Source organism: Thunnus thynnus, chromosome 14, assembly GCF_963924715.1.
Source record: "Thunnus thynnus chromosome 14, fThuThy2.1, whole genome shotgun sequence".
In the NCBI taxonomy this organism is placed as follows: domain Eukaryota; kingdom Metazoa; phylum Chordata; class Actinopteri; order Scombriformes; family Scombridae; genus Thunnus; species Thunnus thynnus.
Genome location: NC_089530.1, coordinates 22,480,921 through 22,495,014, shown reverse-complemented (window position 1 = coordinate 22,495,014; position 14,094 = coordinate 22,480,921). Strand labels below are relative to the sequence as shown.

At 37.2% G+C, this 14,094-nt stretch overlaps 1 long non-coding RNA gene across 9 annotated transcripts in view; it reads right to left on the bottom strand.

Moving 5' to 3' along the window:
- Positions 1-14,094, bottom strand: part of LOC137197283 (uncharacterized) — a 98,792-nt gene that overhangs the window by 20,792 nt on the left and 63,906 nt on the right. For all 9 annotated transcript variants that reach the window (XR_010931384.1, XR_010931385.1, XR_010931379.1 and 6 more), the window contains one exon: positions 3,110-3,197. This is a non-coding gene — a long non-coding RNA (uncharacterized lncRNA). The remainder of the gene's footprint in view (positions 1-3,109; positions 3,198-14,094) is intronic.

Here is a 14,094-nt window from a genome sequence, read left to right as displayed (position 1 = left end):
AATGGTATTGTCTACATGCACGCATTGACGTGACAACTTCCAACGGTGAGTAAGACAAACGTGAGATGAAACATACCAATACATCTTACATCTGACATGTGTTCCAATAAACTAACAGCACACCACGAGCAACTGTCGTCTTTAGACACACGGGCAACTTGATAACACTTAAAACTGTGATGAAGGTGTAAACATGTTGCGACTGGTCTTTATTAAACCCAGTCGAGTCAAGAGAACTCTAGATATGTTACTGTGAGAACAGTGAACTCCAGCCAAGGCAATAATCACAGTTACATAATCAGAGTGAAGTTTATGTGTGTCTTGCTTTTCATTTAATGTCACTTTATTTCTCTTCTTTATACTAAATAAAAAAGGGCTACATCTGGTAACCCTCTCAGTAAATACAATAATCATCTAACCTTGACAAAAGTCCCGTGTTTGCTGTACTTTCAACTCACTCTCAGTTTTTTTTTAAATACTTTGTCAGTTGATTTATAGTTCTTGGCACACCTCTGTTGCCAGGCAGTCTCTCTACAATTTATAAAGCTCCCAAAAATCCATTTACATACACACACACACACACAAAATAACGTATGAGCTGCCAGGGGTCACAGCTCCCCCAGTCTGACGCTATGACGCTTACTGATCATCAGGACTTTGTGATGAATGGATGTTCTCCACTTTCACTAATTAATCTGAGCGGCTGCAGTTGCACTCACTGTCAGTCATCCAGCACGAGAAGAGTTGAGTCAACAGTAGAGAGGAAAGCAGAGGGAGTGGAAGGAGGAGAGAAAACGGGCGGAGAATGTGGCAAAAGATTTGCTGTTTGGTGTTAATGAGAAGTTTGCAGTTTGAGTGGTTTGTTTGTGCTTGTTTGCTGGCAGCTGCAGTGAAAAAATAACCCAATGATCTACCACCAGTTCAACTGAGCATATCTTTTGCAAACTGGCCTCTATATATATATATATATATATAAAACATGTGTAGGGCATTTCCATATTATTAAAATAGCTCACAGGTGCTAGCATGCTACATTTACAGTAAGGGATCCATGAAGCTTCTTTAAAATATCACTGCACTGAATGGATGTTGCGAAGTCATTCTACTTTACAGTGCAACAGAGTTTTCTCTCAATGTTTCAACTCCTCGCTAAAGTTCAAATTAAACCACCCGATTTAATTCTAATTATTTTTATTTACTTATTTGCATTTTGGCTACAGGACCTTAACATTTTTTTGATCCTGTCATTTGCTCCACAAGACATATTATGGATGCAGTACAGAGGTAAAAAATTAGAAAATTTAGCAAATGGCTGCTACAGAGCTACACTACCCATATTATTCTCACATTAAATGGTGACACTAAGGTCTGGATCACCTACTATAACCTCTACCTAAAGTCATCCATTATACAGTCCCATCTCACAATAGAGACATTGTATTGCAGCCACAGTTACACTTTACTGAGTCTAATTTCCTATGAAAGATGCTGCATAAATTACAATTGATTTGAACTGACTTGAGTTCACGTCTTGGACATCCTTAGAAACTCAAACAATAGATCAGCTGATGAAACAGGAAGTCTGAATGGGAAACGCCCTGTTTCTGTCCTTGAGCAAGGCACATAGACTCTGTTGTCCCAGTTACAACTGTGGTCATACTGGTGTGTGTGCAGGGTTTCACTGAGAAAGGATGTTTACAGACACCCACTAAAGAAATACAGAGTATCTGCAGGTCTTGTAAAGGTTTAAAATGCATTGGATTCAGTTTTCTAAAAAAAAAAAAAAAGAAGGTATTAAAAAGTCTTAAACATTTTCTCTTGCCTGCCATAGACCTTAATATTAGTTATCACTTTTTAAAGAGATAACTGTCAGGAGAAGTCACACACTTGTAAACTGAGAGTAGGATTATTTTGACAGTGGGTTATGCTGCAGGAAGCTCTTTAATCCTTTTTTGTGAGGTTTCAGTCAGCAACAGCAGACCGGTAGCAAACACTGTCACTACTGCTAGCTGCAGTAGCTCAACTTACAATAAAAAAGTGCACATTTTAGCAAAAACTTGAATTAATAAATTCAAATCATTTTTCAATTGGTTTTCATTCATCCATTTTCTGGGTCCAGGTTAAATTAATTTAACTCTATCATTAGAAATTATTGTTGTATACTACTGGGGAGTACTGAAAAAAATGTGATATAATTATAAATAATTCAAGGTCTGCTAGTCTTCCATCATACTTTCATACTCTGGACAGCACGACTGTAAAACAGGTATTAAATAGCTGTCTATGTGGAATCAAAAACGTATCTTAAAAAAAGTCTTAAACTGTACTCTGTGAACTGTAGGAGCATTTTTTTTATTTTCCTGAGTTATTTTTTACAATACACTTCAAATGTCAAACACTTGACAAGAGTGAGATTATACTGAGCTGTAATATTTGAACTGAAACTGAGCAAAGCTGAGTAATGACATCAGCGTGGGTTGTACTCTCTTTACTGAGAGCTGAAGAAGGTCGCGTAAGGTAATGTTGGGTTGAGTAGTAAACATGTACTGGGCCATAGGTCAGAGGCTCCTTGTGTTTTTGATATTAATATTGATTTGTAAGATCTCGACTGCACACAGCAGGAATCATTAGGGATTATGTAAGATAAACATGTTTGACAATATCATTATTATTACCACTACATTTAATTTTCATCACACAACAAACAACATCTACAGACTTACAAACATACACACCCCATATTAAAAAAAACAGAACAAAAATCAAGGAAGAAACGACCGCAAAAAGAAAAAAAAAAAGCCAGATAGAAAGATAAATACATGAATGTTTCAGCCTATCGTTAAAGAGAGAGCATATGGTGAAGAATTGCAAAACTAGATATCACGCAGCAGGGACTTCACTAACAAGCGGGAGAGTTAAGGTGTCTAATAATTGGTACTCTCAAAGTTTTCATGAAAACCATGTATGTTGCTTCGAAGCCTCTCAAGTTGTATCCCTGAGTCCAGTTCCCTAAACCATCTGGAGAAACAAGGACTAACATGTTTGATATTATTAACAAGGTGCTGATCCGACTGCCAGAACAGTAGTGTACAAATTTCTTAACTCCTACCATTTGAGCTTTTCTCAGGTGGTTTCCCTCCGGTTGTCAGGATGGATGAATGTGGTGGAAATCATCCTGATAGTGCTGTGCTTTAGCCCTGCAAAAGAAGAAAAAAAGAAATCAGTTTAAACATGTCTTTTAGCCAAGAATGTTCCTAAAAACATTTTTTCAAAAAAAAAATCAAGTGTTGCTTTACAAGTACAAGCATCACCCAGAGGACACTGCACTGGAAAGACATCTTCTAGTTTTTACTATGCTAACATCTAGTTGGATGCAGTTTCTTGCATTCGCTTGGTGTTGTAGGGGTAAATCAGTCCCTGAGCTGAATGAAAAAGCATCAGTGCTGAATAGCGACAGTACAAACTCTGGAGCATCTAAAAACATGTATGCACAAGACAAAATTGCATAAACAGTTTTTGTAGTGTTACACCTCTCTGTGCACAGGTGAACAAGCTTACTGTAATACCTAAAACTACAATTATCTGTAAATTACACATCTGTTCAATCTTGATTGGACATAAACAGGCTTGTTCTGTCCATTGTTTGGCATCGGTAATGTCTGAGGCATGCACTGTGCCGTAACGTCTATCCATTACACACCATGAATCATACGAGTCTATTAGTTATGAAAAAATGTATGGGCTGTAGTAAAGTAGCAGAGTTAGTAGAAAAAGGGAAGTTCACACATTTTTTTTCAAATGTTATTGAATGGATTTCTGCTGAGAAGTGATGTACTGACGAGGCTAAGGCTTCAAATAAAATGGTGCCCTAATTCTCTCATTGATGTTATCATTTTCTTTGGTGCAATAACATATCACATTGACTCACACGCGTCTCTGTGTGAATGGTGCAAAGTTTGTGGTGTGGTACGCACACACGCACGCATACACTCACAGCACATTCTTATTGAGAAAAACCTGTTTCCGTGCAAAACAGAACCGCATTCTTAATTTGTGCACGCATCAGTTATTTGTTCATTTTTCACAGAAAAGTGAACTGCTTCCACTTCTGTACAGCATTTTCTTCATCAATCTGAGATACCAGAATGCCCTCATCACTGGAATCAATCATCTCATGTTAACCACTGAAAGATGCTGGATGACTACACCTTGTTTCATAATCAAATGAAACATACATGTTTGCAAAATATACTATATAACAACAATATATTAAGATTATGATGTGTTAAGTTCTCACACCCTTCAGCTAAAGCTTTACATTTCTTTAATAACAGAAATATTAATAACAGAAAACATTGTGAATTTTAAAATCTGGATCAAAATCATCACATTAAAAATTGTTTTGTTTTTTTTTTTTCTATCCAAGTAAGTGCTGTAATTCATGACGAAATAGCAAAACATCTTCTCTGGAAAAACAAATAGATTTTGATCTGCACTACTTGACTTCAGGCAAACGTTTTTTGGAAGACTGTAAACAGGTTTTCGAGGTATCAAACTTTAAACATGCCCTGAAAACAAACACACCCTTGATGGAGGTAAAACGTCATGCAAATGTATAATGTATATTTTTAATAATTTCCACAGCACTTTTAGAAAAGCAGAAAAGTTTTCACTAACTTTTCTACATGTTTTAAGACCATTGGACCCTGGTTTGTGTCTGTCTCACAGCAAAGCTCACTCTGTTCATGTGTTAACAATTAAAAAATTGTTTGACGCATGAGACAATGTCTGAAAAGCCATCCCACACACAGCAGATAGATGCAAAGAGGCTTTTGTGTGGGCAGCATTTTGACTAAACCTAAAGCCTGTTTCTGCATGTGTGTGTGTGTGTGTGTGTGTGTGTGTGATAGTGAGAGAGGGGTGGGTGGTCAGCTTTTCATCTGTCCCATCTAATCTTTCATTTTTTTAGAAAAGGATATATTTATTAAAAATTAATTTCAGTGTTATTTATTATCCTTTTATTTGTATCTTTTCCCACTTTTCCTTTGAATTTGGATGCCGTTTTTCCTCAGGGACTCATGATAAAAATAAAAATATCACTGTTGCATCATTATGTCTCTTTGCACTCTGCAGAAAACTGTTTCCCTAAATAAAACTTCAATCTTCTAATTTACAATCGCTAATTTACATTTTACATTCACAACTTTATTTTCATTATTTATTGCTTTTTATTTGTGCTTGCAGCTGTTAGATCCACCTGCCTTGTTCTTACATGTTTCTACATTAACAAAATATACAGGAGATATTCAATATGGATATATACAACACTATTTTCACCTCTCACTGTCTCCCTCTCTGTCAAATTTACTGTACATTTTGTATCTTTTGTTCCTGGAAAAACAAACAGGCTTGAATTTCCAGTTTTCTTCTTCTTTTCTTTCCCCGTCTCATGCTTTCTCTCTCTCTCTGTGTTTCTTCTTCCCACGCTTTTGTGGACAGACAGTCAGGTGATGAAACAACAATTTTGCCAGGGGGGGTCACTGTCTGCATCAGCACACACTGTACATCACAGCCATTCTTATGAGGACTGAATCTGAACCATTATTTCAAACTTTATCTTCAATTCACATTCAGCCTAATTAACATCTTATCCTAAATTTACCCTGTGAAGAATTTAAAGGGGCAGACATTTGGTCTTTTAATAGTCAGTGCAACATGGGTCACATTAAAGAGTTAAATGCGACACTAAATCATAGCTCACATATAAAGGTGTGTTCTTTCAGTGTGCAGGGTTAGTCAACTGACTCATGACGATGATCAAAGAAAACAACTGCAGTGTTGTTCAGAGAACTACAGTAAGCAGTGGCTGCAGCATCTAATTACAGCGTCCGACCTGTCAGTTCATATCTTAAAACTGACAAATGCTTCTAAAACAGAAAACAGGTTCAGAATCAAGTTCTGTAAATGCTGTAATGTAAAATCCAAATCCACAAAAGTAGGAATTTGATTCATTTAAATTTATTTTTCTCCATTTTTCAGCCTCTGGCTCTAATTGAATCTGAGCCACAGTAGATCAAGGAGAAACCCTCAATATACAGTATATGTTTATTATTCGAGCCATACAGTAAACCATGCCCAGTCTGTTAAAACTTCTCTCGTGCCTTTTTATTATGAACCACTGAAATAATCCTGTGTCTCAGTGTTAATTTTTCAGTTATCTCTCTTTATAAGTAATGTGAGTATTTTTATATCAACATTCCTCTCTCTTTTCCCTTTGATGACTTATCTTGAACCTGGACACAAATACAAAAAATTATCCAATCAAATGTGATTTGGGGCAACTAGAAAACCCTGACGATCATTTAAACTGTGTTCAATCATTAGCTCAGAGGTCATGGAGCAGTATCGCACTGTGTGTTAGGATATCAGTTGGCAAATATTTTGTTTACATTTCTAAAGACTGGGGTTAAGGTCTAATTTATTCATTTCTCCCTGATCCTCATCTAACATCAAGGTTGAGGGAGATGTTTGAACTGCATTTCTTGTATGAAGCCAATGCAACTGTCACTATTAGCAATTTAAGTTAAGTTAACAGTTAAGTTTAAGTCTTTACAAACTAGTCTAGTTAAGTCTTTAGACACAATGCTACTAACAAGTGCTAAAACGGCATGTATAAGCCCAAACACATTTATGTGATGCTTTCATAGGCCCAAATTTCAAAAGTAACAGGGGTTGCACCCAATGACAGGAACAAATACACAATATATTGAAATCTAAAATAAAAGTTTGAGCCTTTATCAGGTGGGCTTCCCCTGTCACAGATTTTTGGTTTTGATGGGATCTACCGCACTGCGAGATGACTAATCAGTACATTATTGCATCCCAAATCCATTATCCTGACACTTGATCATAAATGTAACTGATTCTAACATCAACACAAGCTGCAACTACCACGGCTTGAGGCTGAAGCCAATGCGGAAGTAAAATACCATCGATACTGCCTCTAAAAAATCCCTGGCTCTGACTGACTCCCATTCAAAAAGTCTCAACTTCTCTCTAGAAATAGTAAGTCAATCATTTTTGTCGAGTCTCTCAATCACTAAATTTGGGTGATTTGTAATAAAAAGTGTGCTGGTGGTCATTTTGAAAAGTTTAATGTTACTTGATTATGATACCTACGCTGTTTGCACAGTTTAGCTAAAGTAGCTAATGTTAGCTCAATTGTGCACTGCTCGGTGTTCCACTTATGCTAGCATTGGGTCCAAGGTAGCAGGAAGTGTATCCAGACCGTGAAAGGCAACACCCCGCACTCATTATTTGGAAGATCCAGGCTCCAAACGGAAAAGATGGTGCCGATGATAAGAGCAACTTCAAACAGGCTTCAAACAGGGCTTCAAACAGGCCAATGCAAACCACTGGGTGACCTCACACCTCACTACATCCATTTTTATGTACATACTATGGTATGGTATGATTTCTCTCTAAAAATATCTGATTTATTGAGCTTGATTTTGGTGGTGTTCATCAGGGAACCATCTGAGGCTCCCCTGTGATTAGTATCTGCAGGGCTGCAAGTGCACAAAAGTCCTTTCACACACACAAATGTTGGAATATGACTAATTTCACTGCCTTCTAAAAACCTGTTTTGGCACGTACCTGAACACTCACTATGTCATAAGGAGCAAGGAATCTGCTTTACAATAACTCAGTGCAGTTCTCTGGTTCCATGTGCCACCTATTGTAATTCTAGCTGTCAGTTCACTGATACATGAACCATGATGTCGATAAACTGGATGTTACACTAGGTAGATGTTTTCCATACAAATATGCAGGTGCTCCTGTTACTGTATTTTATCCATCCCTTTTATGCACAGTAACCCTTGTGATGTTTATTCTACTACTGCGTGCACATGTCATAACATCAAAGCATGAAGAAAGAAATCACAAGTTAGAGGAAGCAGAAAAGGAAATGGTGTATTTGTATTATCAGGTGAACTAACCAAATTAAAGTACAATATTTTTACTGGATTTTGCTTGTTTACTTAAAAGAAGCAACACCGCAATTGGTACGTACTCCATTACAAGTAGAAGTTCTGCATTTAAAATCCTACTTAAATAAAGTATAGCATTATTATTATCTAAATTTACTTAAAGTATTACAAGTAAAAGTACTCAGTCTGCAGTAAAATGTCCCAGTGACTGATACATGGTATGACATTATTAGATAATTATTACTGAAGCATCAGTGTGTAAGCAGCATGTTACTGTTGTAGCTGCTGGAGGTGGAGCTAGTTTGAACTACTTCATGTACAAGTAGCTTGTTTAGTTCAGTGGTTCCCAATCTAGGGGTCATGACCCTCCAAAGCGTCACCAGATAAATCTGAGGGGTCGTGAGATGATTAATGAGAGAGGAAAGTTCTGATACACAAATCTGTTTTCGGTTTTGGACTTTTTTTTCTATTCTTTGATTTTTGGTGAAATATTGCATCATTTAACCAATTACTGGGGAAATGTCTCTTTGATGGAACTCAGACATCTGAAACATGACACAACTACACACTGACAAGAGTTCACAAGACTAAAACGTTGGAAACATTGGTTTAATCTCTAACAATGAATTGAAATTTATTAGTGTATCATTATCAGCTAAATTTGATCTAAAAAGTAACTAAAGATGTCAATGATGGCGTAAAGAGTATAATATTTTTCTTTGAAATGTAGTGAAGTCAAAGTATCAAGTAGCATAAAATGGAAATACTCAAGTAAAATACAAGTATCATGAAACTGTACTTAAGTACAGTACGTGATACAGTAACAAATTACAGACATGGCTAATTTGCATGAGTGTAAAATGACAAACATTGACCGTGGATATCACCAAACACACCTATTTCTGGCCTGACCTAGTTTAATGATATCACCTAACACCTACAACATGCATTCTGTATCAACACAAAATAATGTTTTACTGATAAGTAACACAGCTGTGTGTTGTTCCTCACCAGACACGTGCTTAAGAGGACACATCCTTTTCAACAGAAAACTGAGGTTGCGAGTGAGCAGAGAGGCCTCCAGTAAAAAAATATTGTGTTGGCTGGTAAACAAAGTGGCTTCAAAAAGGAAGTGAGAGGTTTAATATCAGTGAGTCACTGAGGCGGCAGAGCACAGGGAAAATCCAGAATCAATACGTTTCAATTCTCAGTACATGCCCTAATGTAGCACCTACTGTAGCATATTTACATCGAACTGAGGTTCCTATGCAGGTCACTGACAATAGCAGAGTGGTTCCTGGAACAACAACAAGCAAATGACTGAGCCAAATATGTATCTAAGATTCCTTGGAATCCGTAACATTCAACATCCTTGCAACCAAAATCATGTACAAGTCAAAGCAATGCCTTTTATTTATGTGTTCCAGGGCCTTTGTTTATACCTCAACTCCCTGCACGTACATGTGCTGCCTACGTTATTATCCTCACTAAACTTTGGACTTCTGCTCTCACACACAGTGACATCAACTAAAATCAGAAAAATGAGCTCACAGACAAAACATTTATCCTCTCTGTTCCCACTCATGCTCTCCAAGCTAAATTTAAGTTCTGAGCCACCAATTATTTTGTGTGCCACTAGTTTTCAATATCTCCTACATGGTAATACATCCACGTTCTGTAACTTAAAGGTGCCCCCTGAAATTAAATTTTTCACTTCCATAAGACTGAGGGACTTGTAAGAAAAAGAACAAACATAGAATAGTCAAAAAAGCGTCAACAAAGGCCAAGATATGTTAACTTTTAGTCCCTAGTATGTGTCACATTTTTGAAAAAATTGGATCCATAATGCAACTCAAAGGTATCTTGTTTGTTAAACTTATAAATAAGACAAAGGAAAGGTCTATTTTCTCAGAATTGACGCAGCTCCTCCAGAACCACAGAAGACAAACAACTTTGTAGTACTCCTTGTGACCTTGATGTTTTTAATTTGGCGGAGTTCCCCTTTAATCAGTAAACAAAGAAAAATAACTTGTTTGCAAACAATTTATTCTTCTCCATCTGCAGTTAAACTTAACAGAACAAATACTAGCCTCGCAGATGATGACAGGCAGTAAGATTTTGTACTCGTTCATACAAGAAACATTATCTTTGCACACCTGTATACAGACAGGTGCACGGTGGACTAAGTGATGAGTCAAACTACCAAAAATCCTGCACACCTGCACACTGTTAAAAAGGGCGAATGTATTGAATAGATGTGTTTTAATCCATCGACCTTCATACGGCATTTTACACAAGTAGCAACAAGTCCTGATATACTGTATACATATGGATTTGTTGTCACTTGTTGCCTGATGAAGGTCGCTGGACTGAAAACATACTGTAGCTGTTCAATGGTGTCAACAGTGTGCAAGTTTGTACTAAAACACTTGTGTTTATTTATATCACTTAGCTGAATTGTAGCCAAGTTTATGAGACATAACAAATAATACTTGAATGAAAAATGTTGAGAAAATCATCCAGATAATAACATGTTAATGTCTCTGACTTTTTAATAAAGTGCTAGATATAACTTTAGTAAATGGTATTGCTAAAGGAGACACATTTTACATGCAGTGTATTTGCACCCTTATTCAGCCATAAAAAAAAAAAAAAAACAGCTGCTGTCCTTGGAAGATGTCCTGACAGATAAAAGTCAAATGCAGATTGAAATTAAATACCTCAGGGGCAGAGAGTCCTTTTCAACACACTGTCAACACTGTTTATGTAATGCACTATTTGTGTATTAACATGTGGCAGAGCACAGCACATTGAACACTGTGATATGTCTATTTACTGCAAAATGTGGCATTGTGTAGTTTGAGTGAGACACTGGTTTAGGATATCTGGTCCCACCTGTGTTAAAAATGAATTAAATCAGAGCTGCAATGATTAATTAATTGACTGATTAGCCGGCAACTATTTTGATAATGGATTATTCATTTAACTCATTTATTTACCAAGCAAAAATACCAAACATTCTCTGGTTTCAGGTTTTCAAATGTCATGACTTGTGTGGTTGATGTCTTGATGTAATATCTTCAGGTGTCGGTTGGACACAACAACATATTGCATGTTGTAACCTTTAACAATTAATCAAGCAAATAATGGCCAGATTAAGTGAAAATATATTGAAAACAGGAGCGCGCTGGTAGCCTAATGGTTAATGCGCATGTCCAGCCACTGCCATCTGTCCAATAAGTCAAAAAAATAATAAAAAAAGAAAAAAATAATTGAAAATAATTGTTAGCTGCAGCCCTTAATTAGATGGATATTCAATCCGGCTAAATGCACAGAATGATTTCATAATTCTGGTTTCGCTACTCTGAGGACAACAACAGTTTCAGCAGTTAAATCAGGGTCGGGTGTAGAGCTACAGAAAGCAGTGATGCTACCTTGTTTCATATGTGAGAAGTGAGCAATATCTGTTTGTCATCAGATAATCAGCTCCGCATCAAAACTGCACTGTCACATAAAGTGGATGTTGTTTTCCTGTCTAGAAAAAAAGAAAACACACTGTATGTATTTTTTTTATTTTATTTTTTTAACAGAATATTAACACTCCTTTCATTTGGATCAATGTATTAATCCACACCTGCATTACAAACATGGTGTATTAGCACATGTTAGCACATCACAGCCAAATCTTTAGTATGTCAACAATCCAAAACTTACTGACTAGATGTACCATATCAACTGTAATCACACACACCCTCTGTTACGTGCGTCAGCTTGTGTAACTCTGAAAGATGTTGTAAATACTGATAGCATGAATGTGTTAAATAATGGTACAGGTTGTGATAAAACATAACAATTGTTGGTAGTAGTGCTAGTCTGGTGTGATCTGTATTTGACAAGATTTTTAGTATAACACTTCACAAGTATGTCATATTTAAACATCCTAAATACACTGATAACTCAATGTTGATAAAGAAAAGTCAGAGCATAATAAGTTAACAGTATGTTGTCACATGTTGTCACCCAATAAAGTGACAACATGTGTTTATGAGGCTGTAGATAAAGGAGGCTGCGTGATGATCTGAAGTAACAGCAGCAGAATGTGGACTACAGTCTTGTATTCATGAACACTAAAATGAAAACATGATAACACAGAGAGCATATCATTAAAACTAGATTCATTTCATTATAATTTAAAAAAATGAAAATTAACTCTTCACTGCAAAAACCACAAACCATCCAATTTATATTATTTTCCAGTTTCTAACGTATTGGACGCCAAGACACCTATTCACAGAAACAAAATGAAAGTAGTTATTTACACCTTTGTAAGTAACACTGCACAAAAAAAAAAAAAAGTTTAAGAAGATGATACTCCACAATTTTAGGGCATTATTTGCCTTAAATTTTGAGAAAAGAAAAGGGTCTACTTTAAAAATCAAAAACCTCGAACTGGGTGATAAAAGTTTCCATCTGCAAAGCACCAATCAGTGCTCTGAATGTAGATAGGAGGACCAATCAAGTTCCACCTCTTTACCATGTGACCTCACTGCTCTATGACTGTGGTTAAAGGAGCTGAAAACTTAAAAACAATACTCTGGACATTGTAAAACAACAACTATTTCACAAATGTGATTTAGGTCAAGCAGAGGCTGCATGTTCTTTAACCACGTCTACTTCACCATCCCCACAGGCACGACCCTCCAGGGGAAGTGGCGACTGGGGGGCCGCAGCTTGCTCTCCACAGGACCTTCCACCTATCTTCACAGTCCCCGCAAAACCTAACAATCCATAACAGCTTCAACAGGACCACCACTAAATGTATTTCTGCAGACACCCACATCTCCTCCATTCTTCTGATGAGTGAGACATAACCGTAAACCACCATGGATCATTTAAAAAACAAAACAAAACAGTAATGTTAGTGTCACCACAGATATTAATGATATCCTGCCTACCACCCCAGATGCCACAGCGGAGGCCAACACATTTACAGGAAGAGAGGTGATCATGAGTGGGCACAGAAAGGAATCAATTCCTGTAAACAACCCTCTCCTTTCATATCCTCCATAGCCACCCAAACCAGACATGGCACATGTTTTTGCAATACTTTCCCAATCCCCACAAAACACCCAAGATCCAGCAGGAAGATTCAAGAATGGGAGACCACCATCAACAAAATTGTTTTTAATAGTGACTCCATTTTGGCCCACGTCTCCCACTACCAAAACCCAGACATACAGATAGATAGTTTTCCAGGTGCCAATTTCCTTTGTATTGCTAGAGTCCTGCAGAAGCTGTCACCCAATTCCAGTTACCAGAAAGTCATTCTATACTTGGGCATTAACAAGAGAGATCAACAGTTTCAGCAAACAGCCAGAAAACAATCACAGGAACTGTGGAGGGCAGCTGCTGAGGCCTTCCCTAATGCCAGTCTACACCCCTGCCATCAGATTTTCTGACTGCCTTCCAATTTTTTTCCCAGCAGACCCTCAGACAACTCAACACCTTCATTTGCAATAACATCACATTTTTAACTGAAATCTCCCCTCTCAGGTTCAAGGTGGAACCGCACAACCTGGTCCATTGGACTATGGAAACAACTTGGAAACGTATAACCCCGGTGACCTGTACCAACACCTCACACATTATCCACAACAATATCATGAATTTATCCAAAACTTTTTTCCCCTTTCAGACCCACAGGAGGAGCTACTGAGTGGAGGCTTGACCTTCATGCCCAAAGCACAGAGCTCAGACTGGGGGAACTCATGGGGGACGTCCATGCCTTTAACTTCATCTTGACATTACAAATTATTAGATCAATTTGAATATTCCCAAAACTCTGATTATTTACCATTCTTGGAAAAATCTCGGAACCAGCTCTTCACACCACTGTACCACCCATATAGACATTAACTAAACATAGTCAACAATCAGTCATTTCACTCAGACCACAACCTATTACACAGGACATTTTAACAGATCATCACCAATTGGATCTCACCCAACTCAAAAAAATATTGATATTATCTAACCAGCAGTCAAGGGATAAAGCATAATCATACAGGATAAACAACTACTGGAAGTACATAGACAATTAAAC